Raw genomic sequence first — 23,139 nt, forward strand, 5'->3', positions numbered from 1 at the left:
ATGTTTATTCAGGATTCTAAATAAAATGTTCATACAAAGTTCCATAAAAAAATACCAAATACTGCACAATTGGGAATACTTTACTGCCAGTACTTTAAATTTTATTTGTTTGAAATGGACTATAACTTTGTTTATTTACTTTACTTATTCATGTGTTTAAATTCACTTATAATCAAAATAAGTAAACTTGTTAAATAACCATTATATAGGTGCTTTAACCATTGATCCAGAAAATATTAATTTTTAATACACAAAATGCTTTTAAATATTAATCTGCTTGTCCTTTACTAGTTAAGTTGATTTTACTAGGACATGTAATTATTATTTTTTCTTAGGTAGTTAAGAAAGAATTATGATTTAATGTCAGACTGAACCCTGTAACAATTACGAGAGTGGACATGCAAAAATGTCTGGCTTGCATAATTGATTATGAAAATTTGTGTGTAATGCAAAAGTTTATATATCCAACAGACATACTGATGTAATCTTAAACCTAGTGTAAATCAAAGAACCACTAAGATGTTAATTCTGTGAAATAGTCTGGATAGGTGCTACTAATAGGAATAGAAACTGAGCTTATAAGCAACATGTTCAAATGACCTCTGAAATCATTTAAAGATCAAATGACAGACATGTAGACATTGCAAGGAACTAATAAACCAAATATAGTTATCCTATGCTTATGGGTGAGAAATACACATTTCACCAGTAGCTGAACCATGAAAATTATGGTCATTGACAAGGACAAAATACAAATATTCTAACCTATGAAATTAATACAAATAATTAACACCAACTCTGCAGCTGCTGCAGCTGAATTGTAATCCCTTTGTTTCGCATTATGCGACTTTTGTTGCAGACAAGACAAACCAGATGCTCCGCAGGGCGTAGCTTTATACGACCGCAGAGGTTGAACCCTGAACGGTTGGGGCAAGTATGGACACAACATTCAAGCTGGATTCAGCTCTAAATTTGGATTGTGATTAAATAGTTGACACAGCATAGGTTTCTGACACAGAATGAATGTGTTCTAATGAACTTAAAATTTTTGTTTTCTCTTAGAGCAATTCACTATGCTGTTGAATATTAATCCTCTCAAAAAAATGTTTGAAGAAATTTTCTTTTTTATTTATGAAATTTCAAATGAGAAAAATTGAACCCAATTTTTTTAATCACACCCCCCTTTCCCTTATTCCAAAACTAATCTCAATTAAAATTTCTAATGGAGTTTGCAACAATAACTACTCATTTAAATACATCATAAAATATTAAGATGTAAAAAAACTGCTTGTTATCACTGAATGGTAAAGATTATTTTAATTTATCAGTTGGTAGTAAAAAGTGAATATACATTGTATATTGTATATAACAAAGATTTAAGTTGATTCTGGACAAAGAAAGATAACTCCAATTAAAAAAAAATCTTGCTATTGCACAATATTTTGCAATTAGATATTTCTTGCTTACTATTCTGGATAAAGAAAGATAACTCTAATTAATTTTTTTTTTGCTATTTCACAATATTGTGCAATTAGATATTTCTTGATATGGCGCAATACTGTGCAATTGAAAAGACTTGCTATTGCACAATACTTAATATAATAATTTTAGATCCTGATTTGGACCAACTTGAAAACTGGGCCCATAATAAAAAATCTAAGTACATTTTTGGATTCAGCATATCAAAGAACCCCAAGATTTCAATTTTTGTTAAAATCAGACTAAGTTTAATTTTGGACCCTTTGGACTTTAGTGTAGACCAATTTGAAAACAGGACCAAAAATGAAGAATCTACATACACAGTTAGATTTGGTATATCAAAGAACCCCATTTATTCAATTTTTGATGAAATCAAACAAAAGTTTAATTTTGGACCCCGATTGGGACCAACTTGAAAACTGGGCCAATAACCAAGAATTTAAGTACATTTTTAGATTCAGCATATCAAAGAACCTAACTGATTCATTTTTTGTCAAAATCAAACTAAGTTTAATTTTGGACCCTTTGGACCTTAATGTAGACCAATTTGCAAACGGGACTTAAAGTTAAGAATCTACATACACAGTCATGACAGTTAGATTCGGCATATCAAAGAACCCCAATTATTCAATTTTGATGAAATCAAACAAAGTTTAATTTTGGACCCTTTGGGTCCCTTATTCTGTTGGGACCAAAACTCCCAAAATCAATACCAACCTTCCTTTTATGGTCATAAACCTTGTGTTTAAATTTCATAGATTTCTATTTACTTATACTAAAGTTATTGTGCGAAAACCAAGAATAATGCTTATTTGGGCCCTTTTTTGGCCCCTAATTCCTAAACTGTTGAAACCAAAACTCCCAAATTCAATCCCAACCGTTCTTTTGTGGTCATAAACCTTGTGTCAAAATTTCATAGATTTCTATTAACTTAAACTAAAGTTATAGTGCGAAAACCAAGAAAATGCATATTTGGGCCCTTTTTGGCCCCTAATTCCTAAAATGTTGGGACCAAAACTCCCAAAATTAATACCAACCTTCTTTTTGTGGTCATAAACCTTGTGTTAAAATTTCATAGATTTCCATTCACTTTTACTAAAGTTAGAGTGCGAAAACTAAAAGTATTCGGACGATGACGACGACGACGCCGACGCCAACGTGATAGCAATATACGACGAAAAATTTTTCAAATTTTGCGGTCGTATAAAAATAAACTTTTTCTTAACTCACTGATGAACCGTGAAAATGAGGTTAGACAGACATTCAAAATCCTTCTCTTCACTTCATTTTATAGTTAACTCCTTGATTATACATGTAGCATCAGGAAAACGTAAAGCTGACTTTTGAACCATGAAAATGAGGACAAGGTCAGATGAACCTAGCATACAGGCATGCACACCAAATATAGTTAACCTATTAATAGTAGTATCGGAGAAAAGGACTTATCCATGAAAACATTGACCAATAAACCATGAAAATGAGGTCAAGGTCAGATGAAACTTGTCAGACAGACATTAACACCTTACAATCATTCCATACACCAAATATATTTAAACTACTTTGATAGAATCCAAGATATATACTTGACCACAAAAACATTTCATTGTAAGGATCCCAATATAATTAGCCTATTAGTCATAATAAGTGAGAAATTCATATGACAAGAAAACTAATGATGAGGTTAAGGACAAAGAGCAATGGACATATGGCAACATAACGTCTCTTGGTATATGGTATGAAGTATACAGGGGTTTCATCCCTTGATAGCTTGTGCTTTATAATAATATTTATAGTATATTTGTCATTGGGTTGCTGTCTCATTGACTTATAACCTACATCATTTCATATTCATATTTATACCTGACAAATATTGTATTGAGAACATATATATATCTTATTTCAACTGATGATCAAACATAACCATAAAACAAGGAAAGAGCTGTCAAATGAATGGCAAACTGTGCTTTCTCTATCTTAGAAAAATTCTTAATGATTGTTGAACAATGAAAATAAGGTCAAAGTACAATGAACATGTGTCAATCTTAAATATATCTTGAAAATAACTACATATAAACTTAAGGAAACTGGAACATTCTATCCATTCGCATATCTGTACATTGTATCACATTAAACCCAAAGAATTCTCAGGAAAACAGAAACTAGAAAAGCAACAACTTTCTGATGCAGCTTTTAATAACCCTCAATTAGAATTGTAAAGTTTTATGATAATGAAATGGCTAAAAAAATCATTATTTCACCCTATGTATGATCTTGATATTTATAACTGCTTTTTTTTCTTTTCATACTTATTTATAGCAAAATCAGAAGAAAATGTAAAAGACCAAGCCTGTATGACCTAGCCTTCTCAGACACTTTTCAATTTTGTTTTTGTTATAACATAATCTTGAGGAAATGCATATCTGAAGGTGGATAAATATAGTCATCACTATCAAAAGGTTTATGCAAGATAGATTGATCTGATCATTATCAAATCACAAGATAACAGTGTAAAATCTAAATAAAGCAATATCATTTGTATTTTTGATAGTTGATACATATAAATGCATTATGTTTTCTGTTAGGTATAAAAATGCTGACCTAAATGTAAAATGAAAATGTCTAATAATGAAAATGATAAATGATGATGGATTTAATGCAAAATTATGTAAGACATATAGTTGTTTAAAAAGTTTTAATTAAAAAAATAAATATATATCACATTATCATAAAACATAACAACTGCTCTGCATATTTTGTAGAATTGCATCAATTAAAATACATCAAAATCCTAGACTAGTTATGTATATAAACAAAGCCATTTATATAATATGTTAATAAAATACTAAAAAGCCTATCCAAATACTTAATCCCTCTTATAATCAACTTTATACCTTCATAATGACTTTCATATTAGTTAACAGATGACAGTCAAATTGTTACCACTAACCCTGGACTATATAATGTTCATGTTTATAATTTCTACCCTGACCATAAAAACCTTATTGTGACCTCTATTATACTATAATTCTTATGGTTTTCTTGGTTTTATATTTTGTACAAGTTTTTTGTTTGTTTTGTAGCTTTTTCAGAATGTATATATACACTTATGTATTTATCCCATTAAGATGTAGGGTCGTGAGGGCATATCATACAGGGACAGATAATAACTCATCCTAATTTAAGGTGGTACCAAACACTTTGACAAAAATTAATTTGTCACGTTTAATTTTCATAAAATTTTGACAAAATATCATCTTTGACCATTTGACAAAAAAATGAAGATTTTAATAAAACTTGAACCACATATTTTATCAGAAAAATATCATTGGAAATAAAGCAGTTTGACAAACACTTATTCTAATCATTGAGAAGCTTCATATCTCCTTAACAGTAGAACGCTATTAAAACGTTAAGCTGATTTTAAAGAGTTATCTCCCTGTAGTGTACATGTCCTTTTTGGCTTCTTCCTTATAGCATGTATCTGATTTTCCCAGACAAAACTGACATCATTCAATCAGTGGAAAACAAAACAGGTATTCTGTTAATGGAAGCTTATTTACCAGTAATATCAAATAAATGTCAAAGATTTGAACAGCATGGTGGTAATAGTTTAAATATTTCATCAATCAATGTTTGTTAGAAGTAAATACAAAACAAAAACAGATTGTGCAACTTGAGAACAGATGAGAGGCATTTATATGGCACACAGATATTATAAACAGTTTAAATGTAAGATATCCGCAACTCAGACATTATCAAAATATCCTCAATTCAGAAGCTAACTAAATATCCTCAACTTAAAAGTGTTTAACACTAACCAATTAAAACATCAACTCAAACACTAACCCTTCATATCACTATATATTTATTACATTTATGAACATTTAGAGCATAAGAGATTTTTTTAATATAAGACAGTTGAAGAATCGGCTATTGGTACTTTACGGAACGGAACGGAACGGAACGGAACGGAAAAGAATTTCATTTAAGGTATCCAAAGGGGGCATTTATCAAAATTTCGAAAAATCTTTAAAACAAAACAAACTTTAAAATTTCTGTGTTTTACGGTTTTCCATATACAAATAACACAAATGTATACTAAATCTCATCTTCACAGGTGAAATGTGTAATAATGTATAACATCGGGAAATACTCTGTAGATGAATATGTCGGATTGTCCTGATAAATTATCATGAAATTAACGCATTTGCAAGTCATGCATTATTATATCTAGACTGACCTCACGTCGTCCTTGATTAGAGACAGTGATCAAGTTGAATCTTTATTAAATCTTTTAATTTATTTTTCCGTTCCGTTCCGTTCCGTTCCGCAAAGTACCAATTGCTCTGAGGAATTGGTATTTAACGGAAAAAACGGAAACAGACATCTTTAATGTAATAAAAGCAGTATGATAACAAAAATTGTCTGACACTCTTTTTGCATGAGTGGTATGTGTTTTAGATAGCATTTTCGACTTGATCAATAATACAAAATTTAACACAAAGGCAGGTTACACAAAAAGTCTTTCTCCTTCCATCGGTAATTATATTTTAAAAAAGAGGCCTTCAACAGCCCGTTCCGACGATGATTAGAGACAGTGATCAAGTTGAATCTGATTTAAACTTTTTAATTTATTTTTCCGTTCCGTTCCGTTCCGCAAAGTACCAATTGCTCTGAGGAATTGGTATTTAACGGAAAAAACGGAAACAGACATCTTTAATGTAATAAAAGCAGTATGATAACAAAAATTGTCTGACACTCTTTTTGCATGAGTGGTATGTGTTTTAGATAGCATTTTCGACTTGATCAATAATAAAAAATTTAACACAGAGGCAGGTTACACAAAAAGTCTTTCTCCTTCCATCGGTAATTATATTTTAAAAAAGAGGCCTTCAACAGCCCGTTCCGACGATGATTAGAGACAGTGATCAAGTTGAATCTGATTTAAACTTTTTAATTTATTTTTCCGTTCCGTTCCGTTCCGCAAAGTACCAATTGCTCTGAGGAATTGGTATTTAACGGAAAAAACGGAAACAGACATCTTTAATGTAATTAAAGCAGTATGATAACAAAAATTGTCTGACACCTCTTTTTGCATGAGTGGTATGTGTTTTAGATAGCATTTTCGACTTGATCAATAATACAAAATTTAACACAAAGGCAGGTTACACAAAAAGTCTTTCTCCTTCCATCGGTAATTATATTTTAAAAAAGAGGCCTTCAACAGCCCGTTCCGACGATGATTAGAGACAGTGATCAAGTTGAATCTGATTTAAACTTTTTAATTTATTTTTCCGTTCCGTTCCGCAAAGTACCAATTGCTCTGAGGAATTGGTATTTAACGGAAAAAACGGAAACAGACATCTTTAATGTAATAAAAGCAGTATGATAAAAACAAGTCAGACCCTTCTTTTTTGAATGAGTGGTAAGTGTTTTAGATAGCATTTCGACTGGATCAATATTTAAATAAACAGCTGCGCCATGAGCGCATGATACGCCCGTCGTCTTGTGAAAAAACATAAATCTTTTTTGAATAACACAGGGTTGTACAGGATGTCATGCTTAGTATATCCTGACTCATTCCTTATTCCCGCTCAATAGGAAGATTGTACAAGATGTATTTGGAAACCCGACGCAACATTAGCCTGTTAAGTTTTAAGCAATAGAGATACAGCGCAACATGTGAAAAAAAACCTCTTTTTTTACAAAATCTCAATAACTCGAAAATATAAAAATGAATCATCACCAAAAAGTATACAGATCTTTAGATTAATATAACAAAGAAGTGTGTAAAGTTTTAAGCAATAATCATAAATCGTTTTTGAGATATGGTGCGACATGTAAACCCCCCTTTTTTTTTTTACAAAATACTCAATAACTCAAAAATGACATTTTGAATCATCACCAAAAAGTATACAGATATATTAAGATTAATATAACTAAGAAGCCTTTGAAGTTTTAAGCCATAATCAAGAATCGTTTTTGAGATACGGTGCGACATGTGAAAAAAACACACCCCTGTTTTAGTTACAAAGTGCCATTACTCAAAAAGTTGTAATCTTATTTTCACAAAAAAGTATACAGATCATTTGACCATCATAAGAAACAACTATGTTAAGTTTCAAAAAATTTGGATAAGTCGTTCTCAAGTTACGGTGCGACATGTTTACACCAGACAGACGGACAGACGGACGGACGGACGGACACTGGACATTTGTATACCATAATACGTCCCGTCAAAATTGACGGACGTATAAAAAATAACACAAAGACAGGTTAGACAAAAGGTCTTTCTACTTCCATTGGTAATTATAAATTAAAAAAGGGGCCTTCCGAAGATGATAAGAAACAGTGATCCCCATTTCCATTCTCAATTTTATATTAGAAACAAGGTCTCATAAATATTAAAACATATGTTTAAAATATATCTTCATAAAAATATGAGCACTAAACACTGGTTTACACTATAATAAAAAAATGTTTGCAAATTGTTAAAACATTTTCGGATTTATCAAAGCACTATAAAAAATGGTAACTCCTTAAAAGTCATAAAACCACAATAATAACTGCTGTTAATCAAAGTATTTATAAAAACTAAAAGTCTGTTCTGTTACAAAACCTATAGGCAAAGGTCTTACTATAATATCAGCGGGAAATTTCGGTTCTAGAGGTGCATTCCGTATTTAATCTGCAGGGGCGGATGCAGGAATTTTCGAAAGAGGGGGTGCTAACCCAGGTAACCCAGGGCAAAGGGGGGGTGCAAAACATATGTCCCGATACAAATGCATTGATCGGCAAAAATAAAGGGGGGGTGCACCCCCCCGGAACCCCCACCCCCCCCTGGATCCGCCACTGAATCTGGTTTTTTTTCTCCTATCTCCTGATGACAGCTGGTGTGTCCGTAGATATTGTTTAAATTTTCTATATTTTCACTTTTTAATTAGTTTACCTGCACAATGGCGCAGAAGCAATATTTATTTTTTGGCGCAAATGAAAAACTACAACTTTTAAGAATTGGCGCAAAAGCAATGCGTACTTAAATATCAATCAAATTTGACCGTGCCCACAAAACGATTGTTCAAATTACGAATAGTTTCAGCTTAAAATCCATGGCACTCTAAAATGTAGATTTTTTAAATCACATAAATTCCATATCGATATACGTATATTTGGATCTATGCAATATGTTTATCTGGACATCAGCATGCTAGCTGTAATGACTCCCATCTATTCTTTGCGGGCATTAAATAATGGACTTCATTAAAGATAACCGTTTTATTTATTGTCATATAATCCACTCTATTAACACAATGTAGCATGAATAACAAAGGTATGCTGGTGTTCAATGAATGATTACAAATGATGACAGGTAAGTATAACTCCAAACTGAACGTGAACATCAAACGGTAAAAAGCTGAAAGAACAAATAAAAACTCAATATAAAACCTATCAATCAAAAAGATTTGCCAAAACATACAAAAATACAAAGTTGGCTTATGACACTAATTGTGTTCCATACATTCACATAAAAAATACAAGTATTTACAATATATCAAGTTTGTAACATAACTGTGAGTCAAAACTGGTGTGTTCAGCTTTTAATGTGTTGAAAACTCGACAAGTATCAAACATTATGTATGCAAATTATGACACGAATTGCTTTCCATACTTTAAAAATAACGAAATGAGGGGGGTGCTATGAATCATACAAAAATTACCAAAAAGGGTATTTGAATGTTTATAGAACATTTTTATAGTGTAAATGTTGTATCTGTGTGTTTACAAGTAATAACAAACGGTTGTGAAACAATAAAACAAATAATCTGGTGAAGTGGCATATTTGTCATCATTGTCATTTATCCAACGTTTTATACGTCATCAAAACACAATACATGTTATATATGTTTACAATAAACAGTTCTTCAAATTGTCAATATGCTATAAACGTACACTGTGCCGGAATCTGGCAGATATATCAATAAATGATGCTGAATCATCAACGTGAGCATGTAAATAAGGGGAAATTACAAAAGAGGGGAAAGTAACAAAGAAGATAGTAAATGTAAGTCAACTTTCGGAAACATCATGAAATAATTACGGACGAGTCAGTACACTAGCTTAGTTCCGTCATTTCAATAACATGGATGGCAATATGTTTGATTGATCTAACCATACGTTAACCAGTGTCCTTTGAATACAGTGATCATGCATGATGTGAACATTTTTTTCTATAGACATAGGTAGATTTGATTAATCCAAATAATATAGGTATAAAGCATACCGGTGTCCATGCAATTCATAATGCAATACAACAATATATAGAAATAAATTATGTTTTTTTTTATGAAATGTATGTGCTTATGCAACATTATCAAACTGCTGTAATGCATTAGTTATAAACTTTGAAAGAACCGATGACTTTTCATTCGTTTTTAAACTCAAATGTACTTAAATAGCACATTTTAAACCGTAAGAAATTGGTTTATCTCTCGAAAAAACCTGAACTGTTCTCGAAAAAACCCGAACTGCTCTCGAAAAAACTTGAACAGATGGAAATGAATATACCCTTAAAATTGCCTTTTAATTACAATAACTAAAACTTTTGTTATAGCATATGTAAATGTAAGGATATAAAGACATCATGTGTGCATGCTCTTTGAAATTTGCATTGGTATGTGTATAGAAATTGCTTTTTTCTATATTTTGGCATAAAAGCATTATTAGGCCAAATCAAACTTTTTTAACTGCAAAGTATGTATGGTTGGCAACATCCTTTCATCACAAATACTTACTTAATTTGTTTGATCTTGTAAATTTAGTTTAAGCATTTATTTTACGTGTTACAGGAAAACATGTCTGTTTGTTTACATTTTTAGTCATAATCTCTCGAAAAAAACTGGACGCTCTCGAAAAAACCCGATCTCAACCGGACACTATACCTACGGTGGTAATACTGATACGTATTATTACATATCAGTAAAAAAAATCTACAAACAGTATGTTAATAAAGAGTTATGAAGTAAAATGTACATGGGACAAAATCACAAAAAATACATAGAATAATACAAATTATCAATGAACAGGTGTTATATGTCAGTTTGGTATGGTCAAGACGTTTGGTAAAGATAACATCCTTTTAAGAGAGTTATCTCGCCTTAACCAGTTATGGGGTTTTTCGTATTGCGGATTGCATTCCGTATTTGTATGATATGTTAGTTGATTTGTTCTCTTGATTTATTGTTACCATTCCATGTAGATGTGTTTTTGAAGAATAGAATTTATGAACTTGAATATTCGTTTATTATCTATGCCAGAAAGGAGCATTAAACAGGGCTTTACTTGACAGTGGATGTAGAGTCTGCAACAAAAAACGAATCATAGTATATTTTTAGCATTCTTTTAAACACATACAGTAGACGACTTTAGTTTTAATACCGATTTTGCCGCAAATACTAATATTCTCTTAGAAATCAAAGACGGTTACTTCGAAGTCGATAATAGGGCTATCTTAACTAGTTATCGTAAGTGTATACTAAGATAGCCGTTAAATTGTTAAGATAACCCACGAGGGGATTGCAGATACTCTCTTATCACCATCAGGTTTTCATGATACAGGGGCCCGCGATAACAAGAAACTTCTCTTAAAGTCTTCGTAAGTCATAGTTTACGATTACACAAAAAATGCATTAAGGGTCCTTTTAAGAGTGTATCAAAAAGCATTCTATTTTCGTTCTTTTCTTTCCCATAACTTCGTTTGATAAAACCCTTAAAACATTCTTAGTCTAAGCGCACTTATTAATTTTCGGACTTATCCGACAACGTTTTCTTTGAAATTCTTTGATTTACATGTTAGTTTGTCCCGAAAAAATCTAGTGAAATGTTTGTATCGTAGGGCTATCATGACTAGCAGTGACACGGACAGTGAATTAAATGTATGCAATTACTTTTGCAAATAATCTTACATGTTTTCAATTTGTTTCTTAATCCGTTATAAATCAAGAGGACTTGAGCGGCCAAGCAATACACGTACAGTTTCATTCCCTGACATTCCTCATGTGTAAAATAAAGGTCATTTTCATTCTAAGATAGGTTGATGTGTGGGTAGAACCGCACTTACATTAAAATGTTTTTTCACAAGACGACGGGCGTATCATGCGCTCATGGCGCAGCTGTTTATTTAAATATTGATCCAGTCGAAATGCTATCTAAAACACTTACCACTCATTCAAAAAAGAAGGGTCTGACTTGTTTTTATCATACTGCTTTTATTACATTATAGATGTCTGTTTCCGTTGATTCCGTTAAATACCAATTCATCAGAGCAATTGGTACTTTGCGGAACGGAACGGAACGGAAAAATAAATTTAAAAGTTTAAATCAGATTCAACTTGATCACTGTCTCTAATCATCGTCGGAACGGGCTGTTGAATGCCTCTTTTTTAAAATATAATTACCGATGGAAGGAGAAAGACTTTTTGTGTAACCTGCCTTTGTGTTAATTTTTTTATTATTGATCAAGTCGAAAATGCTATCTAAAACACATACCACTCATGCAAAAAGAGTGTCAGACAATTTTTGTTATCATACTGCTTTAATTACATTAAAGATGTCTGTTTCCGTTTTTTCCGTTAAATACCAATTCCTCACAGCAATTGGTACTTTGCGGAACGGAACGGAACGGAAAAATAAATTAAAAAGTTTAAATCAGATTCAACTTGATCACTGTCTCTAATCATCGTCGGAACGGGCTGTTGAAGGCCTCTTTTTTAAAATATGATTACCGATGGAAGGAGAAAGACTTTTTGTGTAACCTGCCTTTGTGTTAAATTTTGTATTATTGATCAAGTCGAAAATGCTATCTAAAACACATACCACTCATGCAAAAAGAGGTGTCAGACATTTTTTTTTATCATACTGCTTTAATTACATTAAAGATGTCTGTTTCCGTTTTTTCCGTTAAATACCAATTCCTCAGAGCAATTGGTACTTTGCGGAACGGAACGGAACGGAAAAATAAATTAAAAAGTTTAAATCAGATTCAACTTGATCACTGTCTCTAATCATCGTCGGAACGGGCTGTTGAAGGCCTCTTTTTTAAAATATAATTACCGATGGAAGGAGAAAGACTTTTTGTGTAACCTGCCTCTGTGTTAAATTTTTTATTATTGATCAAGTCGAAAATGCTATCTAAAACACATACCACTCATGCAAAAAGAGTGTCAGACAATTTTTGTTATCATACTGCTTTTATTACATTAAAGATGTCTGTTTCCGTTTTTTCCGTTAAATACCAATTCCTCAGAGCAATTGGTACTTTGCGGAACGGAACGGAACGGAAAAATAAATTAAAAAGTTTAAATCAGATTCAACTTGATCACTGTCTCTAATCATCGTCGGAACGGGCTGTTGAAGGCCTCTTTTTTAAAATATAATTACCGATGGAAGGAGAAAGACTTTTTGTGTAACCTGCCTTTGTGTTAAATTTTGTATTATTGATCAAGTCGAAAATGCTATCTAAAACACATACCACTCATGCAAAAAGAGGTGTCAGACAATTTTTGTTATCATACTGCTTTAATTACATTAAAGATGTCTGTTTCCGTTTTTTCCGTTAAATACCAATTCCTCAGAGCAATTGGTACTTTGCGGAACGGAACGGAACGGAACGGAAAAATAAATTAAAAAGTTTAAATCAGATTCAACTTGATCACTGTCTCTAATCATCGTCGGAACGGGCTGTTGAAGGCCTCTTTTTTAAAATATAATTACCGATGGAAGGAGAAAGACTTTTTGTGTAACCTGCCTTTGTGTTAAATTTTGTATTATTGATCAAGTCGAAAATGCTATCTAAAACACATACCACTCATGCAAAAAGAGGTGTCAGACAATTTTTGTTATCATACTGCTTTAATTACATTAAAGATGTCTGTTTCCGTTTTTTCCGTTAAATACAAATTCCTCAGAGCAATTGGTACTTTGCGGAACGGAACGGAACGGAAAAATAAATTAAAAAGTTTAAATCAGATTCAACTTGATCACTGTCTCTAATCATCGTCGGAACGGGCTGTTGAAGGCCTCTTTTTTAAAATATAATTACCGATGGAAGGAGAAAGACTTTTTGTGTAACCTGCCTCTGTGTTAAATTTTTTATTATTGATCAAGTCGAAAATGCTATCTAAAACACATACCACTCATGCAAAAAGAGTGTCAGACAATTTTTGTTATCATACTGCTTTTATTACATTAAAGATGTCTGTTTCCGTTTTTTCCGTTAAATACCAATTCCTCAGAGCAATTGGTACTTTGCGGAACGGAACGGAACGGAAAAATAAATTAAAAGATTTAATAAAGATTCAACTTGATCACTGTCTCTAATCATCGTCGGAACGGGCTGTTGAAGGCCTCTTTTTTTAAAATATAATTACCGATGGAAGGCGAAAGACTTTTTGTGTAACCTGCCTTTGTGTTAAATTTTTTATTATTGATCAAGTCGAAAATGCTATCTAAAACACATACCACTCATGCAAAAAGAGGTGTCAGACAATTTTTGTTATCATACAGCTTTAATTACATTAAAGATGTCTGTTTCCGTTTTTTCCGTTAAATACCAATTCCTCAGAGCAATTGGTACTTTGCGGAACGGAACGGAACGGAAAAATAAATTAAAAGATTTAATAAAGATTCAACTTGATCACTGTCTCTAATCATCGTCGGAACGGGCTGTTGAAGGCCTCTTTTTTAAAATATAATTACCGATGGAAGGCGAAAGACTTTTTGTGTAACCTGCCTTTGTGTTAAATTTTTTATTATTGATCAAGTCGAAAATGCTATCTAAAACACATACCACTCATGCAAAAAGAGGTGTCAGACAATTTTTGTTATCATACAGCTTTAATTACATTAAAGATGTCTGTTTCCGTTTTTTCCGTTAAATACCAATTCCTCAGAGCAATTGGTACTTTGCGGAACGGAACGGAACGGAAAAATAAATTAATAAGTTTAAATCAGATTCAACTTGGTCACTGTCTCTAATCAAGGACGACGTGAGGTCAGTCTAGATATCATAATGCATGACTTGCAAATGCGTTAATTTCATGATAATTTATCAGGACAATCCGACATATTCATCTACAGAGTATTTCCCGATGTTATACATTATTACACATTTCACCTGTGAAGATGAGATTTAGTATACATTTGTGTTATTTGTATATGGAAAACCGTAAAACACAGAAATTTTAAAGTTTGTTTTGTTTTAAAGATTTTTCGAAATTTTGATAAATGCCCCCTTTGGATACCTTAAATGAAATTCTTTTCCGTTCCGTTCCGTTCCGTTCCGTTCCGTTCCGTAAAGTACCAATAGCCGAAGAATCCTTAGCTTTTAGTGTACTAAGTTTTGAAAACAACAAAAATTTAGAATTGTATTAAAATTTCATCAGGATTGGTCCAAGAAAACTAAAGGGGCAAGATATGCCCACAAAAAAGGATAATCTCAACAGTATACAATAAAGACATCCAATCTTCCATGCAAATATATATCTATATTGTCCAAGGTAATAGTTTAATGTTGACCAACATCATACCAAAAAATCTGCATATTTCTTGTACATGATAAATAAGACTTATTGAGAAATCAACAGTAGCTGTAACATGTACTGCCCAAACCATTTTATGTCATCAGTGGACAACCTTTGCCACAGAGTGAATTTGATTTTTTTCTTTTAAATATCTTTAAAATTAATGAAAAATGTAACCATAAAATTATCATACTGCTATGCAAATTGTGAAAGGCTACATGCAATATTTGCATAAAGCCAATATTTTCAAAGAAATATTAAAAAAAATATTTATGTATTTTTGTACTCTCAAAATTTTGATGCTTCAGAATAGGTGTAGAAATTAACAGAAACAAAAACTAAACAAAACAAACAAAACATGATTCTTATTGGTCATCTCAACAATATACATGTATTTCACTTCATTCTTCTAAAAACTGTTAAACAATACATTTTTTTCATAGTAATAACAAAAGGAGAATGGCAATTTCAGTCAAAACAATACAATAAAAAAATCAACAAATACAAAATGTTGTTGTCAATAATTCAATGATGTTTGTCTTTGAAGTATTGTCTAAATTAAAATATTGTTTTATTTTTCTACTTTTGTGTATGATTTGAATGAATATGCCTAAATACTGTCACCATTGGGGAGTTAAAATTACATGCATTGTCATAGTATAATGGTAAAAATATATATCTCAACCATAGACTTGAACAGCCAAAACACAAAATTGTGTAGATTGTATAAATATACAAGCATAGATCTAATAGCAATTACTACAATTTTCTTTTAAATTCTGTCATTTTATTTCTTCCAAGAAGATTAAAGTTTTAAAGGTTTGAAAGTTTCCAAATATAAATGAAAGTGCAACAAGATGATACAACTCACAAATTTAAAATAATAAATTAATTTTCTAGTATTTTGGCTGTTTGGTAAAGCAAACAAAAGCAAGATTCAAATTCATTGATATTCTGAATGTAGGGCAAACAAGATGATAAATTTAGATCAAAGCTTTTTTGGCGTATAACCCTGATGACTGTCGGACATATGTTCTGCAGGATGCAATTTTTCTTTCAAATAACTGATTGCTTCTGCATGTTCTTTTTCCACATCACTAAGCATTCGTTCTAATCTGTTTACATTTCCCTGCTGTCTATACCGTGACCGGGGGGTGGTTGTCTTTGATTTTGATGCTGAATGTGGAGATGTATGTGGCTGAGGAGTTCTGCTTAAAGGTTTTGATCTAGCTCCTTCAAATGAGAAATCAGAGCTTTCAAACGAGGAAGATAAACGTTTTGACGTGTCAGAGATTCGGTCAGAACTATAATTCTGTTTGATTTCTTCCAACAACTGATTTTTCTGTATCTCTAATAATTCCTCTTTTTCATGCAACTTACATTCAATTTCAGCCAGCTCCACTTCTAACAACCTTTTCTGCTTCATCAACTCCCTTTCAATCAGATCTCTATGATAGATAACTTCCTCTAACCGACTTTGTGTTGCTTTTTGCTTTTCTAATTCAATTTTCTTTTCTGTCAATTCTTTTTCGACTTCTTCCATCTCATACAGTTTTGTCTGTAGCTTAGCTTTTTCAGAGCGTAAGTTTTCTTCTGAAGTAGATTTTTCAATAAGACTTTGAGACAGATTTTCTATCTTATTTTCACTATCACTCAGTCTTTCCACCAATTCATTTCTCTGTTGCTGTAAAAGTTTAAGCTGCTGATTAAATGACTGATCAAGTTTGTTTTCATCTTTATTAACATCACAACCAAGCTGTTCTCTAAGTTGGAGAACTATTGATTCTTGTTCTTGAACTTTCTTTAACCATTTATCATTTTCATTTCTTAACATATCATTTGTTTCCTTTAATAAAGAAACTTTCTGCTGAAGTTTTCCAACTTCAGATGAGAAATGTTGTTTTACATCTTGTGACTCCAATTTAGAATCTCTATTCCATTTTTCTTTATCTAGAGCTTCTCTTAACAATGCATTCTCCTGAGTATATACAGATTTGGTTTCTCTAAGATCCTGTCTTAGTTTGGATATTTCTTCAACAATAGCAAAATGTTTCATATCCATTTGCGAGATGCTAGCTTCCTCTGACCTCCTACTGCCAGATTCACTTATAGCTGATGATGTTTGAGTATTGTCATTTTTACTGTCCGAGATAAAACTATCATTAAATTTGGAATGAGTAACAAAATTCCCATCATTATCTGTTTTGTCTGAAAGTAGACTGTCATGTGACTTCTGTTTTGTAAAAGAGTTATCCCCACTTATTGTTGACTGATCAGATAAATTATCTTGTAATTCCATTTCCGAGGAATGAATATTTTCAGGCAAGTTCAAAGTGGGTGTACTACAAGTTATTGCTGCAGGCTCATCCTTTCTTGGTTGACCAACATTTCCAAATTTGCCAGGTTTGACGGGCGATCTAACAGAGACTGGTGTCCTCTGCTGTAAGAAATGTTCCTCTAATTGTTTGATATAGGAATCTTTTTCTCTGACTGACATCTCCAAATGTTCCTGATACTGACGAAGATCATCCATTCTATCTAATTCATCATTCCTTTGATCTAATTCAGTCCCATACTTTCTTATTAAAGCATCCTTGTCTTTTAACAAAGTTTCCAATTCAGTAACCCTCTCATATACACCTGACTTATCATCGTGAATGTCAGTCTCAACATAACTAGCTGTTTTCTGTACAAGAATGTCCTCCTCTATTTTATTATCAAACTCACTCTTGTTTTCTTTATTTTCACCAGGAATCTTTTCTTCTTCATCATCAAATATGCATGAACTACTATCTACTATGAATTCCTGATAGTCAGTACTCTCAATTTCATCAACAGAGCAAGACAATGTTTTCTTTATTTTCAGCAGTTCCTTTGCCCTCAAAGCTTGAATTTCTGACTGGTATTTTTGGCATTGAGTTGTTAGTTCTTGAATAACATGTTCATTTTCATATTCTGCAATTTCAAATTTTGAACATGTATCATTAATTTCATCTAACGCTCTCTCCTTGTGACTGATTTCTGCTTCAAATTTATTGCAGTTTTCCTCATTTTCTTTTTTCAGACGATTATTCTTATGTTTTTGAATTTGTAGACTATCTGTCAGGTTAGCACATTTAATACTCAATTCCTCCAGCTGTATGGCATCCTTACTTGACTTTTCCTCAATTTCTTTCAATAAAGTTTGCTTCAAAGTAAGCTCTTTAAGATAGTGCTCGCACTTTTCATATGTTTCCTGTGATACTTTTTTCTCGTTTGCCAATAAACTGTCTATAGTCTCATATTTTTGCCTCAGTTTTTCAATGACAGAAGTACAAGAATTCAGTTCCTGTAAATGGTTCATATTCTGTTCTTTATATTCTTTTTCTAACCTTTCAAATTTTTCAGTCATTTCTATCAGATCTTGTTCATTTTCTTGCTTATTTTCCAGATCAGATTCCAATTGGTTGCACTTTTCCTCATAAACACAAGCAAAAGTTTCATTCTGTTTTGCACTTTCAAGTTCTAGTTCTAAATTTTTGCATTTCTCTTGAAGCTCAATGAAAGATCCGACCTGTTTCATTTCAGTGGATTCATGTCCAGTTGTTTGAAGCCTCATCTTATAGGAGGCACACTGTTGATCTAGCTGTTCCACTAATTGAACTTTTTCCTGTGCTCTCATTTCAAGATTTTGACATTTTTCTGTCAATTCTTTTATGGTAATTTCCTTTTCTTTTTCTTTTACAAACAATACTTTTAAGTCTGATTCTATTTTTGAGTTATGTGTTTCCAACTGATCTATAAGTTGTTGTTTTTCCAGTAATTTTTTTTCATTATTTAGTTCTAATTTATCAGTCTGTGATTCTACAGAAATACAACTTTTACAGTTACCTCCCCTTAATTCTTTAGATTCTGATTGTTGGTTAAGTTCACGGTTTTGATTTTCAAGCTGATATTTTTGTTCCAATAAAGAACTATTTTCTACTTCTAATTTTCTTAATTCAGATTTATACAGCACCTTCATTTCATTCAGTCTTTGCTCTTGTAAAGCTTCACCCATGCCTATTTCACTATTTTGGTGCTTGAGGCTGTCTTCTTTTTCGTGTAACTCGCACTCCAGACTTTTAATCATTGATTCAAAATGACAAGATTTTGGAACATTTTCTTTTTGCAGTGTATTATTGTCTGTCAAAGTTTTCTTAGGGGGTTGCTTTGTATTATTTTCCCTTTGACTAATAATTGAAATCTCAGTTTCTGGCTTTGTAAAAGTTTCCCCAAAATCTTCACTAATATTTATGAGTTCCTGTTCAAGTTGTCTCCTTGAAAGAGACTCATTTTCAAGCTGAATTGTCAGATTTTCACACTTGCTCATAAGATCTTGCTTTTCTTTACAATAAATGTTTTTTAAACTATCCAGTTTCTTCAATAGTTTATCATTATCCAATTTCTCATCCTTTGTAAGTTCTAATGCGAAATCGAAATGTGGCGTGACCTCCCCTAAATGAGGAGAATTTGATTGGATCACAGCAATTTCATTTAGAGTGTTTTGATCTAAGGTTTCTAAATCGCCACTAATATATTCAACAAAGAATTCACCTTGTGAATTATGTTCTGATTTTTCTGATTTAGATTCAGTCACATGGTCTATACTGAGTTGAAGATCACTCTGAGACAAACTTGTTTGACTACTTAAAGACGAATTCCATGAGTTACGTTTGCTTACAATATTTACTTTTAATTTCCCATCTGATGATTGTGATATTCTATCTTGTGATTTGTTGAGCTGTGACAAAGGTGTTTGATCATGGAAGAATTCTGCGACAAATTTTCCTTCAGTTTCTATGTTTTGCCCAATAAATCTATCCAATGACCGATGTCTTACATGCCCAATAAAAGAAGGATTTTTTTTATCTACTTCACTTATTTCATCACAATCCATTAAATCAGTATCCTGAGGTAGATTTAAACTAAGAGATCTAACCCTTAGAGGCAAGAATTCCTCCGTTGTTGCAACAGATTCCCTAGACTTAAATATATCATCCTTAGAACCAACATTTTCAATGAAAGCGTCAACAGTGGGGGTAGAATTAGTAGATTGTTTGACTTCTGAGAAAGATTCAGCTGCCTTTCTTAAAGCTTCCTTGACAAATGAAGCCTCAAGTTCTGTAGTGGGTGTTGATAAATCTGTTTCAGGTTCATTGTGGATGTAATCCACTATTTCTGGTTTAAAGCCTGGACCAACAGAGTGAAAATCTTCTGCAATGTTTAATTCTGGTTGAAAACCAGATAATTGGACAGTATTCCTGAGTTCTTGATATTTCCTTCTTAACAGTAGACATTGTAAGTTCTGACAATCATATTCAAACTGTCCACTCAGACCAGGTGGATCTTTGTCCTGGTCAAATGATGATGAGGGAGAGAATTCCCAATCAAGTAGGAGTGACTGACTACGATATGAATGTCTTGGTTTTTCAGTGTTTAGTTTAATCGGTTCCTGAAGGAATTCTCCTTCTCCCTCAATGTTTTCTTCCATTATACTCCTAAGTTCATCCTCTAACTTGTCTTGTTGGTGGTGGGAAAGTTCCACTTGTTGTAACAAAGCATCTCGGGCTTCTGCCAACTCCTGTCAAGAAATTATGAACAATATATTTACAATCCATAAAATGGACACATAGAAAATCATCTTTGCTAATTCTGTATTGGAGAGAAATAATGATTAATGATACATTTTTGTTTTGCTGTCAATCATTATATTAAATGTTTTAGATGGTTTTTTTTTTTTTTGTGTTGTTTTGCCTCATTGACATATTTCCCCAAACTCCTTTTATTTACAGAACTCACTTAACATGCATAATAGCAAATATAGGTATTTTCGTGTAATAAAATTACTTTTTATTTCCGTTTGAATTCTAATTTCTGTTCCATATGCGCTATAAATATTTTGATATAACAAAACTGGTTTTACTGATATGTTAATGAAGTCTTTTTCATTCTAACTTGAATAACTGTCCTCGCATATAATAATCATAATATGATGTTATTTACTTTGTACAATAAATTAAATAAAATCAGTTACATTTTTCTATGTCAATATTTTGCTTCTGAAACTTCTTTTAGATATTTTCTAAGTGTACAGTAAAAATTTGGTCACAAAAAAAGTTAATACATAATAATTATACATACCTGATTTTCCTGAAGTAAGTTTTTAACAACACCACTGATATGTCCACCACCTTTCCTTTCGTCTTCCATTGTTGCCAACTCCTGTACATGTGCCAACCTTTGTTTCTCCATCTCCTTTTTAAGTTTTTTCTCGAAATCTTTTTTCACTTTCTGCAATGCTTTCACGAAAGATTGATCCTTCTCAGCTCGTAAAGATTCAACCCTGTGATTAACATGTTGTTCAAAGTCCTTCTGCAAATCTTTTTGTTTCTTTTCAAATGTATGCATCAATTCAACTTGACGTTTACGGAACTGAAGTTCGTATTTTTCCTCCAGATCATATTCAATTTGCTTCTTTTCATGATCAATTCTTTGTTGAATTAAGACCTCTAACTCTTCCTCAGAAATAAGTTCATCGTCTTCCTCCTCCTCCTTCTTTTCATTATCATCTTTTTTCTTACTTTCCTTTATTTCCTCTGCATCATTGACATGCACTGATCTTTCTGTTAGTTGAGCATCAACAGCTTCATAATTATCCTGTACATGGACATCATGAGCATCTCCGTTCTCCTTAATGTCTGATGTAACAGATGATGATTCACTGTTCTTAACACTTTGTTTTCTAAGTTCTTGTTCGGCAAAATAGCTGTTTCTTTCCTGTTCAACACTTGCTAACTCATCAGACAAATTGTTTATCTCCTGCGACAGTCTTTCTCTTTGCTGCTTCATCTGATCATTTTCTTTTTCCAACATCTCTTTCTTATTTTTCAGCTCAAAATGATCCTCCTGAAGCTTTAATAGTGATTTTTGTGTTTGCTCAAGTTCTTCCATGAAATCCTGATGACTTTGTTGTAATTTTTCCAATTGTTTAGTTCCTTCGCTAAGCTGGTGCATTAGACTTTCATTCTCTCTTTCAAGTTTTACTATTAAGCCTTCACTGTCTTTGTGAACTTGTTTTAACTTTTCCAGTTCACTGCAAACTTGATCTGATTGACATTTGTTTGTTTCAATTTTTTTTGACAATACCTTATTTTCATCCTGAACTTCTTTCAATGAACTTTCAAACTTGTTATTCCTTTCTGATGTCTCTTTTAATGTTTGCTGTACATTAGCTTTAACTTGATCAATCTTTTCAATATCAATATTCAAGTTCTGAATATGCTCTTCATGTGCCTCACATTTCTCATTTAAATCATTATTCATTGAAGTAAGATTTGATATTGTTTTCTGCAGTTTTTCTTCAGTCTCATTACTTGTTTGTACTAGTTGAGAATATTTTGTTTTCATAGCCTTTTTCTTAAGTTCTATATTTTTACAATTTTGCAGCAATTCTTTGTTTTCAGTTTGTACACTAACAAATGATTTCTCTAATTCTTTAAACTTCTGAGTCCAATTTTCACAATCCAAATCCTTATCTTTAATTATATTTTCTAGAGATTCCAGTTTGGTACTGAGTTCATGGTTTTGTGAAGATAGACCAGATAATTCCTCATTCTCAGCCTTTTCTTTGATTTGTTTCAAGTCAGAGTATTTGAATTCAACATCTTTTAAGGCATTATCGGTTTGCTTACATCTAACATGTAATTCATTTATTTGTAAAGAACATGTTATCACTTTTTGCTCTAATTTCTCTATTTGCTTTTCTTTTTGTTTCAGAACCTCAGAATGATTCTTGTTCAAATTTACAGCATCAATATCAGATTTCTCACAAGTTTCTTTTAATTTCATATTTTTCTTTTCAAGTTCTCCTAAAGAACTTTCATACTCTTGATATTTATTTTTCAATGAGATATTCATATTTTCAACTTCTTGTGAGAATTTGTCACATTTTTCCTTCAATAATTTATTTTCTGATTGTACACTTTCCCTGTCTTTGATTAAATCATTTTGCTGAACCATCATTTCTTCTTTTTGTTTTTCAAACATTGCACACTTTCCAGTA

The 23,139-nt window shown here is 32.0% G+C and overlaps 1 protein-coding gene and 1 long non-coding RNA gene across 15 annotated transcripts in view; both read right to left on the reverse strand.

Moving 5' to 3' along the window:
• LOC139513412 (A-kinase anchor protein 9-like) overlaps positions 1 to 23,139 on the reverse strand; it is a 135,579-nt gene that overhangs the window by 93,487 nt on the left and 18,953 nt on the right. The gene's annotated exons all lie outside the window — the stretch shown is intronic.
• Positions 8,740 to 9,532, reverse strand: LOC139513414 (uncharacterized). The gene is made up of 2 exons (XR_011662442.1): positions 9,430 to 9,532; positions 8,740 to 8,893 (listed from the first exon to the last, which is right to left on the reverse strand). It is a non-coding gene; the product is annotated as an uncharacterized lncRNA (long non-coding RNA).

The sequence above is a fragment of the Mytilus edulis genome, chromosome 2 (assembly GCF_963676685.1).
Source record: "Mytilus edulis chromosome 2, xbMytEdul2.2, whole genome shotgun sequence".
In the NCBI taxonomy this organism is placed as follows: Eukaryota; Metazoa; Mollusca; class Bivalvia; order Mytilida; family Mytilidae; genus Mytilus; species Mytilus edulis.